A 12,630-nucleotide genomic window follows, 5' to 3' on the forward strand; every position below is an offset into this window, starting at 1 on the left:
TTTGGAATTATATGTTTTGTTTTTCATTGTGCTTTGTTTTAAATTATGCTTAATTTTGTGTGTGGTTTGTAATGAATTAAGGTTTGTTTTTTAATTATGCGATGTTTTGATGTATGAAATATTTTTAATAAATAGCTATATTTTTTTAATGCTTTCTTTATTGAATAAAAGGAAACAATACAACAAATTAATACATGTTGAATAAAAGGGAAATAATACAACACATTAATACATATGGCAACTCTTTCAATACAACCTAACGGTTTTGAACATTTAACCAGTCCGTGTTGCTAGGTCCATCGTCATGTTAAAGCTTTCTTCTCATGACATCTCTTCGTTTTAGCTTTCAATAGGACTTTGTTTCAGGAGACATATGGCTCGTATCCATGGCCATGATTTTCATCTCTCTGTCCTCCATGTCTTGTTCTTGTGCCTGCTACCCTTGAATTGCAAATGCTTCATGTCGTGCCTTGTTCGCTTCTTCTCTTTTCAAGTCTCTCTTAATTTTAAGTGCACCGTTCCTAGTAATTTGCTCCAAAAATTGTGCAAATTCATTGTTCGAAGTGCTCCCTCTCTTAGCCTTTACCGTCTTTCTCCCAATAGGTCTCGGTTGACGTTGGACTGGTGATTCTTGATCCATTAGATAGTCCAATGGCGAATCGTGGAGCGACATCTCATTCAACACAACTGTCAGACATGTGGAAATTATTTTGAATCTCGGACAATTCTTCACAACGTCCCAACGTTGGTGATTCATGAAACTTTTTTTTACCTCTGCTCATGGCACCGAACCACATTTATGTTTGTATGATTTATTAAAAATAAATAATTTTAAATGCAAGAAAATATAAACAATTTGGAAATGCAAGAAAAAAAAATGAATATGTAAGAAAATGTAAATATATTGGAAATGCAAGGAAAAAAAAAGATAATGCAAGAAAATATAAACAAATTGGAAATGCAAGAAAAACCAAATTATTATGCCAGGAAATATAAACAAATTGGAAATGCAAGAAAAAAAATGAATATGCAAGGAAAAAAAAAAAGTTACATTAAATTGAATAAAACGGCATTTGTAAATATTTTACCTCATCGACAAGATTTTGACCGCTTCGAATGTTGTCCCTCGTTTTTGCCAACGCATCTCTCCATTTTCCTAACTCTTTATTCAAAATTTTCCATCTACTAGGCCATTTCCGTCCAAGACGAACCCGATCTTTCACAAAATTCTCCATGAATTTTTCTCCACATATGACAGAACTTCATCTAATTGCCCGTGAACGGGCAATGACTAACTTTCACCCAACACTCACACAACACAATATCTTCCTGAGTTGTCCACGCGCCTCCTGCTTCGATAGAAGATGCCATTTGTTTTTTGATATAAATGGAAAGTAGTAGAAAAATGTGAGTAAAAAGTTAAAAATATTGGAAGGAGAAGAGTTTGTATGAAGATTTGATGTGGAAAGTGAATAAAATTGTTAGGTATTTATAGGGAAAAAAAATCTAGAACCTTTTTGGTATTTTTTTTAAAAAATTTAGCCAAAAAATCAAGGCTGTCGAATTTCTGGATAAAATTCGATCAGAGCGTTCGGCAAACCCCACGTGGAGCCTTCCCATTGGGGCCTGTCAGCTCTGGTGTCAGCCGTGACGTCACACTGATGTCAGCGCCTTCGGAGTTGAGCCCAGTCAAGAATTGCCCTTGGGCTTGCCAGGCTTGTGGATCCCATGCCTTGCCTGGGCTGCCTTTTGCGTGCTGGAGGTCCAAAATCGCCCCAGGGGGGCCTGTTGCCAGGGCTGGGGGCCTACGGTGGAGGTGCTCTAATAGCGGAGACAAAATTTAAAAAAAAAAAAATGCTTGTGAGAGGCTTCTCTTAGACCATCTCCAACCATGTTGAGGTTAAACTCAAATTTTCACTCTCTAAAATACAACTATTTATTTACTTTTAGTACTCAAATGATTTTTTCCTCCAACCTTGCAGAATCATGATTTGAGTCTACAACTTTATTAAATTGTTTAAGAATGGTTAATCCCTTTTTTCTTTTTTTTTTGGTTAATTTTTCTTGACATTATTTTTGTTTCAACATTCATGATTTAATTTTCTGAATATTTTGATCTAAAAAATTTAAAATTAATTTCACTTAAAGAATAAAAGCAAGTATAACAAAAAGATGGGTATTTATAGAGTTTGAGATGAGTTTTGAGGTTAGATATAATTTAGATTAATTATAAAAATTATTTGACCACTAAATTTCAATTTCAGCCGTTGGATGTGAATTCTTCTCGTCGACATTTCCTAAAAATAATCATGGCCATTGATTATATGTATGTTGGACTTAAAAATAAAATAAAATGGGAAACATCAACTTCTTTGGAATAGTTGGTATTAAAAAAAAAGAAAAAAAAGAAGGATCAAGAGCTTTCAAAATGTAGCCGTTGGATTTCAATGCGTCCTTCATGTGCCAATGACACTTGTCACATGGAAATGAGGGGAGTGGTCGACATCAGTCTGTAGCACAGGGCCTGTTTTTTTTTTTTTTTTTCCTTTCACATGGGCCGCACAACTGGCTATTGGGCTCCACAAAAATTACCAATCTAGGCAATATCAAAACTAGTATTCTGCCCAAAATTCTGCCTTGACTCAAATTCCACCTGCCCAAATACAAGAGAGATGAATTTTGGGCTCAAAACCCAAATTTTGACATTTCACCCATTGGGTTGGAGATGGTCTTATGGCTTATTTATAGATATGCCTCATGTGCTTTCAAAATAGTATCAGATTATCACATGTTCTTTGAAATGTCCCAATATACCACCTATACTTTCATTAAGTGTCTCACGTAAGCGATTCCTTCAGATTTGAGAGAAATTCTGTTAGCTGATGTGAGCCCCACTTCTTTTCAATCTCTTAACAAGGGAGATGAAAGGTTAGTGAGGTTGAGAAAAAGGGGAATTTGGGAGAAGAAGGTTAGGTTGAGGGAATTTCATATTTGGGAATCTCTGAAAGAAGGGCTCGAATCTTTGAATAGGGAGGAAGGCTGCTTTTTCTTTGTGTGAACACTGACTAAGTCAGTGTGTTTATCTGGGTAGGGGGTCGCACGATTTCATCTATTGAGTAGGGGTGGGCACTCAAACCGGCAAACCTGGAAATCCGAGCCGAACCACACCAAACCAAACCGGAAAAAAACCGAGTTGACCAAAAAGTCAAAAACCGGTCAAAAACCGAACCGGATCGGTTTCGAATTCGGTTCCATGTCTTTAAAAACTGAACCGGGCCAAACCAAACCGGTGAAACTAAAAAAATATATAATTTCAATATATATTTATATTTAATGCTATATTTTTAATTTCACTAAAAAAAACCTAATATTTATCCAAGTTCAATGTCAAAATATCTCTCTTTTCTCACTTTAATATTTATTTTTTATATAAAATTGAATAATTTGTTAATTTTCAAGTAAAAAAATAATATTTCAGTTGAGAATTGTATTACAAAACAATTTAAAAAAATAATTTTTATAATCCGGTTCAAAACCGAACCGGAATCGGAACCGGAACCGGATCGAAACCGGTTCAAACCGAACCGGACAGTTTTTGAATTTTTTTAAATTAAAACCGAACCGAACCAAACCGCATGAATAGTACCGGATCGGTTCTAATTTGAGGCAAAAACTGGTCCAAACTGAACCGTGCCCACCCCTACTATTGAGTCACTATATTGAGTTGGACTTTAAGGCTACAAAGTGCAAAGATGATGGTGTTTAGAGAATCTGGAGGTTGTTAGCCCATATGCAAGTGTATCAAAAAGAAGAAAGAGAAAAAGCAAAGCACAGAGCAGCCGCAGACAGCAAGCACACTAGAGAAAACAAAAGCCATCTCAAGGTAAAAATCATAGTTCTATGGCACAATTTTCTTGTTTGCTCACAACTCCAGGTTTTAATGTTCTTGGCTATGATGATTTCTATCATCATAAAAAAGCAGGAATCTCTCTAACGCATGGCTCCGCTCGAATATTGCCACAACCAACCGGGAAGATTGTCTTCCATGATGATTTCAATCATCATATATTAAGACGTGTATGTTCCAATAGGCAACTCCATTTAAATGCTTCCAATATGTGTTCAATATCCGATTCACAAGCAATCTGTGAGAATCGCTTGTCACGGTGGGCAAGCCATCACAAAACCCAAATTGGTGTACAACGCTTTTCAAAAGACATAGAGGAAATCCTAGAATTCTCTGGATTCCTCTTACTGTTGCGCCACAATAGCCAAAATTGTTCAATGATGTTCGTCATGAGATGGACAGCAAACAAAAAGAATCAAAGGCAGGTAATTCATGTAATTACCCAAGAAGAAATTCCAAGCTTTCCCACGACACGGAGCCAATTTGGTTTGTCTTTGATTAAAGCTCACTACCTGGAGATCAACAATATGCAGATTAAAAAAAAAAAAAAAGTTTCACTCTGAGAAAAGTACTGACGCACCGACCCAAGTTTATGGGGATTTGTTGCTCTGATGAAGACAAAATAACAATTAAAGGAGAAAACTATTGTTTGTGAACTCACCAGGTGAAAGCAAGAGGTTATTTTTTTTTTTCCCTTTGTGTGTAGCTGGCGATGAGCAAGGCAAAGCGAAGTGGAACTCTAAGGAAGAGTCCTGCCAATTGAAAGTCTTAAGGTTCTCTTTGGTTATTGACCTTGGGAAGTTTTAGCAAACAAATGACAACAAGGGGATTTGTGGTTCCACATCACTTGCAAAGAAAAATCCCAGAGTCACCCAATTGACAAGAAGATCTTCTGTTGCTGCCCATGCAAAAGCCAAGTTAGTTCAATAAATAAAAATAAAAAAGAACTAAAGAAAGAAAATAAGAGGATGATGCATGAGAATGCTATCACGTGAAGGATAAAATAAGAGAATAAATTCTCTCTAATTGGCAGCAGAGGTCAAGCAAAGTCTATGGTTTGATAGAGAATAGTTCTTTGCCTTATGTTGATGCTCAAAATGGTTAGGCCAAGGTTGAGTCCAACTTAGTGATGAGGTGTGATGGATGATGGATGAAGATGAGGACCTTCACCAAGTGTGTGAGGATTTGGGCAAACGATAAACATATAGAAGACAAGATATACGTGGTTCACCCGAATGATGGGCTACGTCCACGGAGAAGGATGTTCTCATTATGATAATGTTTGTTTACATTTGTACAAAGGGATTAGACCCAAATATAGAGATAACAAGTGAGAAGCTCAGCCTAGAGATGGATCCAGAAGAGAGAGTACTCAAGAGCCAGTCCCCTTCTAAGGAAAGAGTAGTCTTCTTTTATAGGTGAGGGGAGTCTCCATCTCTTGTAGTTTTCCGATGTGGGACTCCTCTTGCTTTGCTTAGAGTTGTGATTTGTGGTGATGCTTCTTTGGCTAAGGTGATGACCTCTCAAAGCATGGCACTCGAATGATCTAGCCTAGCTAGTTGCTCGGTCAGTTATGGTACAAACAGTAGTCCCCCAAGTTCTCGAGTAAGAAGGTACTTCTTGGTTGGGGACTTGTAATTTTAAGTGCATTGGCCGAGCAACACCATAGTTCATCTTCCAAGCTGTATAGTGCACTGCCCATAGTCCCCTAAGTCCCCGGGTAAGAAGGACATTTGGAAGGGAGAGAACTTGGCACGAGGGTGCCGAAGGTAAAAGGGATGCCGAAGGCACAAAGCTTGCATGTCGCAAGGCAATGTGCCTAGGCACGAGGGTGCCGAAGGCATAAGAATTGCATGTCGCAAGGCAATGGGCCTAGGCACGAGGGTGCCGAAGACATAAGACTTGCATGTTGCAGGACATGTACTTAGGCACGGGGGTGCCGAAGGTGACACAAGGTGTGGCTAGGCACGAGGGTGCCGAAGGCACAAAGGTTCTATGTCGCAAGGCGATGTGGCTAGGCACGGGGGTGCCGAAGGCCCAAAGCTTGCATGTCGCAAGGCAATGTGGCTAGGCACGAGGGTGCCGAAGGTAATGTGGCTAAGCACGGGGGTGCCGAAGGCCCAAAGCTTGCATGTCGCAAGGCAATGTGGCTAGGCACGAGGGTGCCGAAGGTAATGTGGCTAGGCACGGGGGTGCCGAAGGCCCAAAGATTGCATGTCGCAAGGCAATGTGGCTAGGCACGAGGGTGCCGAAGGTAATGTGGCTAGGCACGGGGGTGCCGAAGGCAAAAGGGATGCCGAAGGCACGAGGGTGCTGATGGGAAGAAATGCATATGTGCATTTTTTTTTTTTGGTTTTTTTTTTTGTGTGAATGGCCGGGCCATTTGGAAATTTTGGACCCTCCATAGTTCCTCCATGGCCCTTGCCGTTCGGCAAGGGTCTAGCCATTTTTTTTTTGTGCTCGGGAGCTAGGCCTTCGAAGGAGCCGGGCCATTCGAAAATTTAAGACTCCAAAATTTCTCCATGGCCCTTGCCGTTCGGCAAGGGTCTAGCCATTTTTTTTTTTGGTGCTCCGGAGCTAGGCCTTCGAAGGAGCCGGGCCATTCGAAAATTTTAGACTCCAAAATTTCTCCATGGCCCTTGCCGTTCGGCAAGGGTCTAGCCATATACATATATTTTTTGTTTAGAATGGCCTGGCCTTGAAGGCTTTCCTATTGGGCCTTCGGCAAGTGGTTGGGCTAGGGTTTGGGATTGAGAGGAGAAAATTTTGGGAGTTTGCTAGTGCCGTTTGGTAATTTGGCTATGTATTGTAGCAAGGTGCTTTGGCAGGGTGTTTTGAGTAAAGGTGAGGTCTTGTTTTGGTTCCGAACGGCAATTTCCACCTAGGGTTGGGCTTGTATGCCGAACGGCCATTTGGAGCCAGGTTGAGTTAGTGTGCCGAACGGCAATTTGGAGCCAAGGTTGAGGGTGGCTTACGGTTGGCAAAGATTTTGTTGGAGGGTGCCGTTCGGCAGTCAAGGAGAGTTGGAGGTCTTGCACGGCTGGGGTCACGTTGTAGGTTCGGAGCAGTTGGGTTTGTTCGTGTGGCAAGGCGGTGCAGCAGCAGCTGGAGTTCGGCAGGTGGTCTTGCTGTTCGGCAGAGGCTGGGCGACGGCAGAGTTGTTGAGCTGTTGAGCAGAGGAGCTGCCGATTGGTCCCGCGGCTGGAGATTTCGCCAAGCTACGAAGGTCTTCGGCAAGGCAGCTTCGGCAGTGTCGAGCTGTGCAGCAGCTGTTTCGGGATCGTCCTTGAACACTTTGGGCTCCGCGACTTGGGTGTTTGGGGAACAAGATCCTACCCCAACAATAGCTGGGCCTCTGGAGCTAGGAGCCGAGACCTTGTGAGACTTTCTTTGAGGTCGGTGGAGCTGTGACCTTAGCAGGTGGTATGGTGTGGCGTTTCTGCGTTTGTGTGCATGAGAGAGAGGGAGAGAGTGGCTTCTGTCTCAGTCGGTGAGAGGTGCCGATGGGCATGACACGGTCCTCCCCTATTCTTGCTTGCGTCCCAGTGGTGGCCTTGCTGGGGAGGAACCCATTCTGTTTTGGGTGTCTAAACCAATTTGGTGGCTGGGTGCCGTATGGTATCCTTGGGTGTCTTGATAAGATCTTTGGCATGTGGTGCGCTAATCAGTAACCCATGAATAAGCTGCAAGCTTGGTTACTCTCTGGTTTTTAAGCTTTCTGAATCGGATGGAGAGATCATGGTTTGGCCAATCAATTTGTTTGGAGGATACGGTGCCGAAGGCCACTTTGTAGTTTTCCATCCCGTGCTTTTGAACTTGCCGTACGGTTTGAGTGGCTTCCATCAGATGGTGATTAAACATATGAGATGGGTGGGTGCCGTTCGGCATGTCCATTCAAATTGCTCCACACTTTCCTATGACAATAGGACAAAATAGTTTTAAAATGGGAAGATTTGAAGGTGTGGCTAGGCCATCGATTGATCCCATGATTTATCTCAGCCACTTGAATAATATATAGAATCATTGAATTGCATGCTTATAAATATATTAAAATATAAGATAAAGCAAATGTATTTTATCCTTTGGAAATAATGCACATGACTTTCTTGATCTGAAGAGTAATGAGTTCTTCCAATATTAAATAATTTGTAAAAATAATGAATGTGCTACTTATCGGATAGGGGCTTCGGCAAGAGTGGTCTTCGCTCAACCCTTGCCGTTCGGCAAGGGTGTGGTGAGTAAATTTCGTTGTGGCCTGATAAGTTGTGTCCAAGAGAGGTATGCTGAACCTTCATCTCGTTCGGCAAGGAGCCAAAGTGGGCGTTCGGTTTTGGTGATTTCTGAAAGGTGACCTCCATAGGCTCTGCATGGCCCTTGCCGTTCGGCAAGGGAAAATTTTTTGTGACAAAGGGCTTCTTGGAGCTGGGAATTTTTGAAGAAGGAAAAATTTTGTGACTGGTCCTTCGGCAAAGAGTGAGGGCCTTGCAACTGGGGCTGTTTCGGCAAGCTTCCTCTACTGTTTTTGTAAGTCCCCTTTTGTTTCAATTTTGTCAGAATCTTAGCATGAGATTGGACCTGGGCATGACCCTTGCCGTTCGGCAAGGGAGCCGGGCCGGGATTGGACCTTGGTGGTTTCGGCAAGGGGTGAAAGCTGGTGGAGCTGGGTTCGGCAAGGATTGGGCCTAAGCCTGCAATTCGGGTGCTCCTTGGGAGCTAGTCTTGCTTCGGTAAGGAGGACTTGGAGCGGTTTTGGTTCTGTGGGTTCGCAAGTCCCAGCTTCGGCAAGTGGTGAGCTCGAGAGGTTTTGACGGAGTGAGCTGAAGATGAATCAACTCCAGCAAGTTTGGAAGGTTTTGGAGCCATGACGGGCTGTCATCAGCTGTGAGGCATAAAGTATTGAATTGCCGATCAGTTGGAGGTCTGGGCACGTTATTGAATTGATGATAGCTTGCCCATTGGTCATAAAAGCGTGGGCTCCGCTTTTGAATCTTGTGGGCGTGCTGGGTCCCAATTGGATTTATGCACGTCCATTTCCTCCTCATTAGCTTTCATGTTTGATTTCATGGCTTAGGTGAGTATTTGGAAGCCTGCAAAGTGATACTCCTTGGCCATGCAAAGTGATGCTGTTGATGAATTGGAATGTTTGGCCATGCAAGCCATGCAAGCCATGCAAAGTGGCCGAATCTGGGCTATTATTCATATGCAATATTCATGAATCATATTGTTGAATAGGATTGTGCAATGAATTATTTAAATATTGAATGCTTGTATACAATATTTATATGTAAGTGGAGAAATCTTATCTTGTGGTGAGGATGCACGTGGGCATCTTCAGAGTGGAGCAATTTTCCTTGGCCATGCGCAAGCCATGCATGGTGATGTCTTTGGTGCACTTGGAATCAAAGGCATCGCTCATGTCAGAGAGGCTTTCCGGAGGCATCGCATGTGCCACATGATAACGAGGTGTCGAAGGTATCGTTCATGCTGAATGACAATGGGATGCCGAAGGCATTGCTAGCGTCGAATGATGATGAGGTGCCGTAGGCAGCAGATGCGACGAATGATGAAGCTTTGTAGAACAAGCTCAAGTCCCCATATTTTTACTCTTCAAGGACGTGCCGAACGACACTTTGAATTGAGATGGTGATTTGGCCATGCAAGCCATGCAAGGCGATAGCCACTTTCTGGTTGGCTTTTCCTTAAAATATCATCCTCTGCAATTTGTTGCCTTAGCATTCATGGTGGCTCCAGTAAGGCATTGCCGAACGGCAACCTAGGTGACGTTGATTGTATGGTTGCCGAAGGGCATTGGAGAAGAGGAGAACGACATAAGCCTTTTGTGTCAATTCCCACAGACGGCGCCAAACTGTTGATGCTCAAAATGGTTAGGCCAAGGTTGAGTCCAACTTAGTGATGAGGTGTGATGGATGATGGATGAAGATGAGGACCTTCACCAAGTGTGTGAGGATTTGGGCAAACGATAAACATATAGAAGACAAGATATCCGTGGTTCACCCGAATGATGGGCTACGTCCACGGAGAAGGGTGTTCTCATTATGATAATGTTTGTTTACATTTGTACAAAGGGATTAGACCCAAATATAGAGATAACAAGTGAGAAGCTCAGCCTAGAGATGGATCCAGAAGAGAGAGTACTCAAGAGCCAGTCCCCTTCTAAGGAAAGAGTAGTCTTCTTTTATAGGTGAGGGGGAGTCTCCATCTCTTGTAGTTTTCCGATGTGGGACTCCTCTTGCTTTGCTTAGAGTTGTGATTTGTGGTGATGCTTCTTTGGCTAAGGTGATGACCTCTCAAAGCATGGCACTCGAATGATCTAGCCTAGCTAGTTGCTCGGTCAGTTATGGTACAAACACCTTAGTTTACTGTGGTGCGAATGTAAAAGAGACGCATAATCCTATTCGGAAAAGGGCCTATTTTTCTTGTGCTTTTTTTTTTTCTTTTTTTTTTTATAGTTGCAAAGAGACAAAACAAAAGGAAGGCAGCCAAAAGAAAAAACGCTCTTGAATGATTCTCTTGGTCTACTTTGACTAAAAATTGAGTAAAGGAAAAGAGATTGGCAATAAGGAAATGATTGCTACAGTAGACGAAAAGAAAAGAAAAATAGGCTAGCCAAATACTCAACCTAGATTTGTTTTTGGTCTCAAATTGCAACAGATGTCTCGGAGGGAAAGAAACAATTGGTTGCTTCTTTTGATGATGCAGCCGACGTCTTGGGGAAGTCTACAGTTTGGTCTAGAAAAGCAAATATATCAAAAGCTATCGCTTTGTTTGCTAGTTCCTTAAAGTTGCGATGCACATGTCCTTTTAAAGGAAATTTCATATTGCCTAATCCTGTATGGACAAGGGGCTTACAGCTTTCCGGGATCCTCAGGGGGTTCCAATGCGATAAGGAGGCTAATTCATGCTTCATTTGGAGAAGGATTTTTATTCGTGTCTTGACTATAGTCTGAAATATCGATAATATCGAGGAAATATCGAGGATATTTCGGTTTTTTTGAATCACGGATATTTCGGAACATATCCATGTACATATCGTATAAATATCGACAATATCGACGATAATATCGAAAAATATCGATATCGATAATTTCGCTCACATTTCAGCAATATTTTGTCAAAATATCTGTGTAATATCACTAAAATATCGAAAATATCAATGTGAAGGAAAAAAAAAGTTTTTTTTAAAAAAAAAAGGGGAAAAAGGGGAAAAAGGAGAAAAAAAAAACACAAAGGGGATATGAACCCCTCCTATTTTACTTCTCCAACACCTTAAACACCATATCACTTATGTTTTTGTGATAGTATGCTAAAATATTTATATTTATATGGGTGATGTGTTAACAATTACATGCAAAACTATTTTGGGGATTTATCATTTGATGACTACTCTTCACAATACACTTACTCTACACATAGAGATGATGAAGATAGTGAAAAATTTGAACCTCATAGGAACTCTATGTGGTACTAAGTCACTCATGTATCTTACCATGCAATGTATAAAGTGTAAAATATTATAGTAAATCATTATATATAAATGATTACGGTGTATTTAATCTTTTTTCATTAATTATTACATATTTTTTTACACTCATAGTGTTTGCCCGCTTGCTGTATAATCAACTTAAATTAGTTAAATCCATCATGCAATGCATTTCCTTCTAATTTTTTTGTGATAAACTCATAGATAATTGACTAAATAAACATTCTCCAAAGTTTCAATAAAAATTTCCAAGTTTTTCTTACAATTTCCGTGGTTTTTATTCAATTTTTATCGATATCGATAATATCCCGATATTTCCATCTAAATTTTCATATTTTTAGACTACCGATATTTCCGATATTTTAGACCTTGGTCTTGACCAAGTTAAAAGGTATTTGCTTTTGGCAACAAGCTGTAAAAGAACCAGCTAGATAAGGCACACAAATATCATTAGAAAGTCTCAAGCAAACAACATAAGCTATGAGAAATTTTTTTTTATTTTTTTATTTTATTATTTTATTATTATTTTTTTTTTTGGGGGTGTGATGACAATGATCCACCAGCAAGAAAAGGCTAGTTCCCTTTGCTAACTTATGGAGGCAAGGCTCAAGACAACCAACTTGTTCAAACCATTGATGTTGCTATAGCAATTAAAAAAAGGGGGGGTGGTGGTGTGTGAAGGCAAATAAAAAAATTGGAGAGAAGGCTCTTGTGGTGATTAATCCACCACGTGAAAGATCAAAAGGAAAGAAGCAGCACGGTGCCTTCCTTTTGTGATACAGTATGTCTCAAAATTTCATAAGCCCACATACTCAAGGCAAGTTCGAGAAAGCTAAAACACAAGGCTTCACTCCTGGAAGGATCTCCATCTTAAGTCCGTCTACAATAGTGTAGTTCCGCTCAAATTCAAAGCCGAGTCAATCAAGGATTGCCAAATCAGTTAAAGTGGGCTTCATGGGTTTGTTGTACAAAGTCAAAAAGACCACGCCACAAGTCCAGGAGATTCAACGTAAAGTCTAAGTTATGCCTAGTAAAATATTGGGCTATCAAGTGAAAGCTAATGTCTCAAGACCGGACGTCTCCAATTTCGCATCCCAAGATTTGGTGGTATTAAATACAACCCCTTGACTATAATGAGTGGAAACTTATAAGGGGTAAGTTATAAGGGGTTCACTTTATAGCCATCAGATCAATCCAAGGGCTGGGGAGAATTGAGATAAAG

Source organism: Prunus dulcis, chromosome 1, assembly GCF_902201215.1.
Source record: "Prunus dulcis chromosome 1, ALMONDv2, whole genome shotgun sequence".
Lineage (NCBI taxonomy): Eukaryota > Viridiplantae > Streptophyta > Magnoliopsida > Rosales > Rosaceae > Prunus > Prunus dulcis.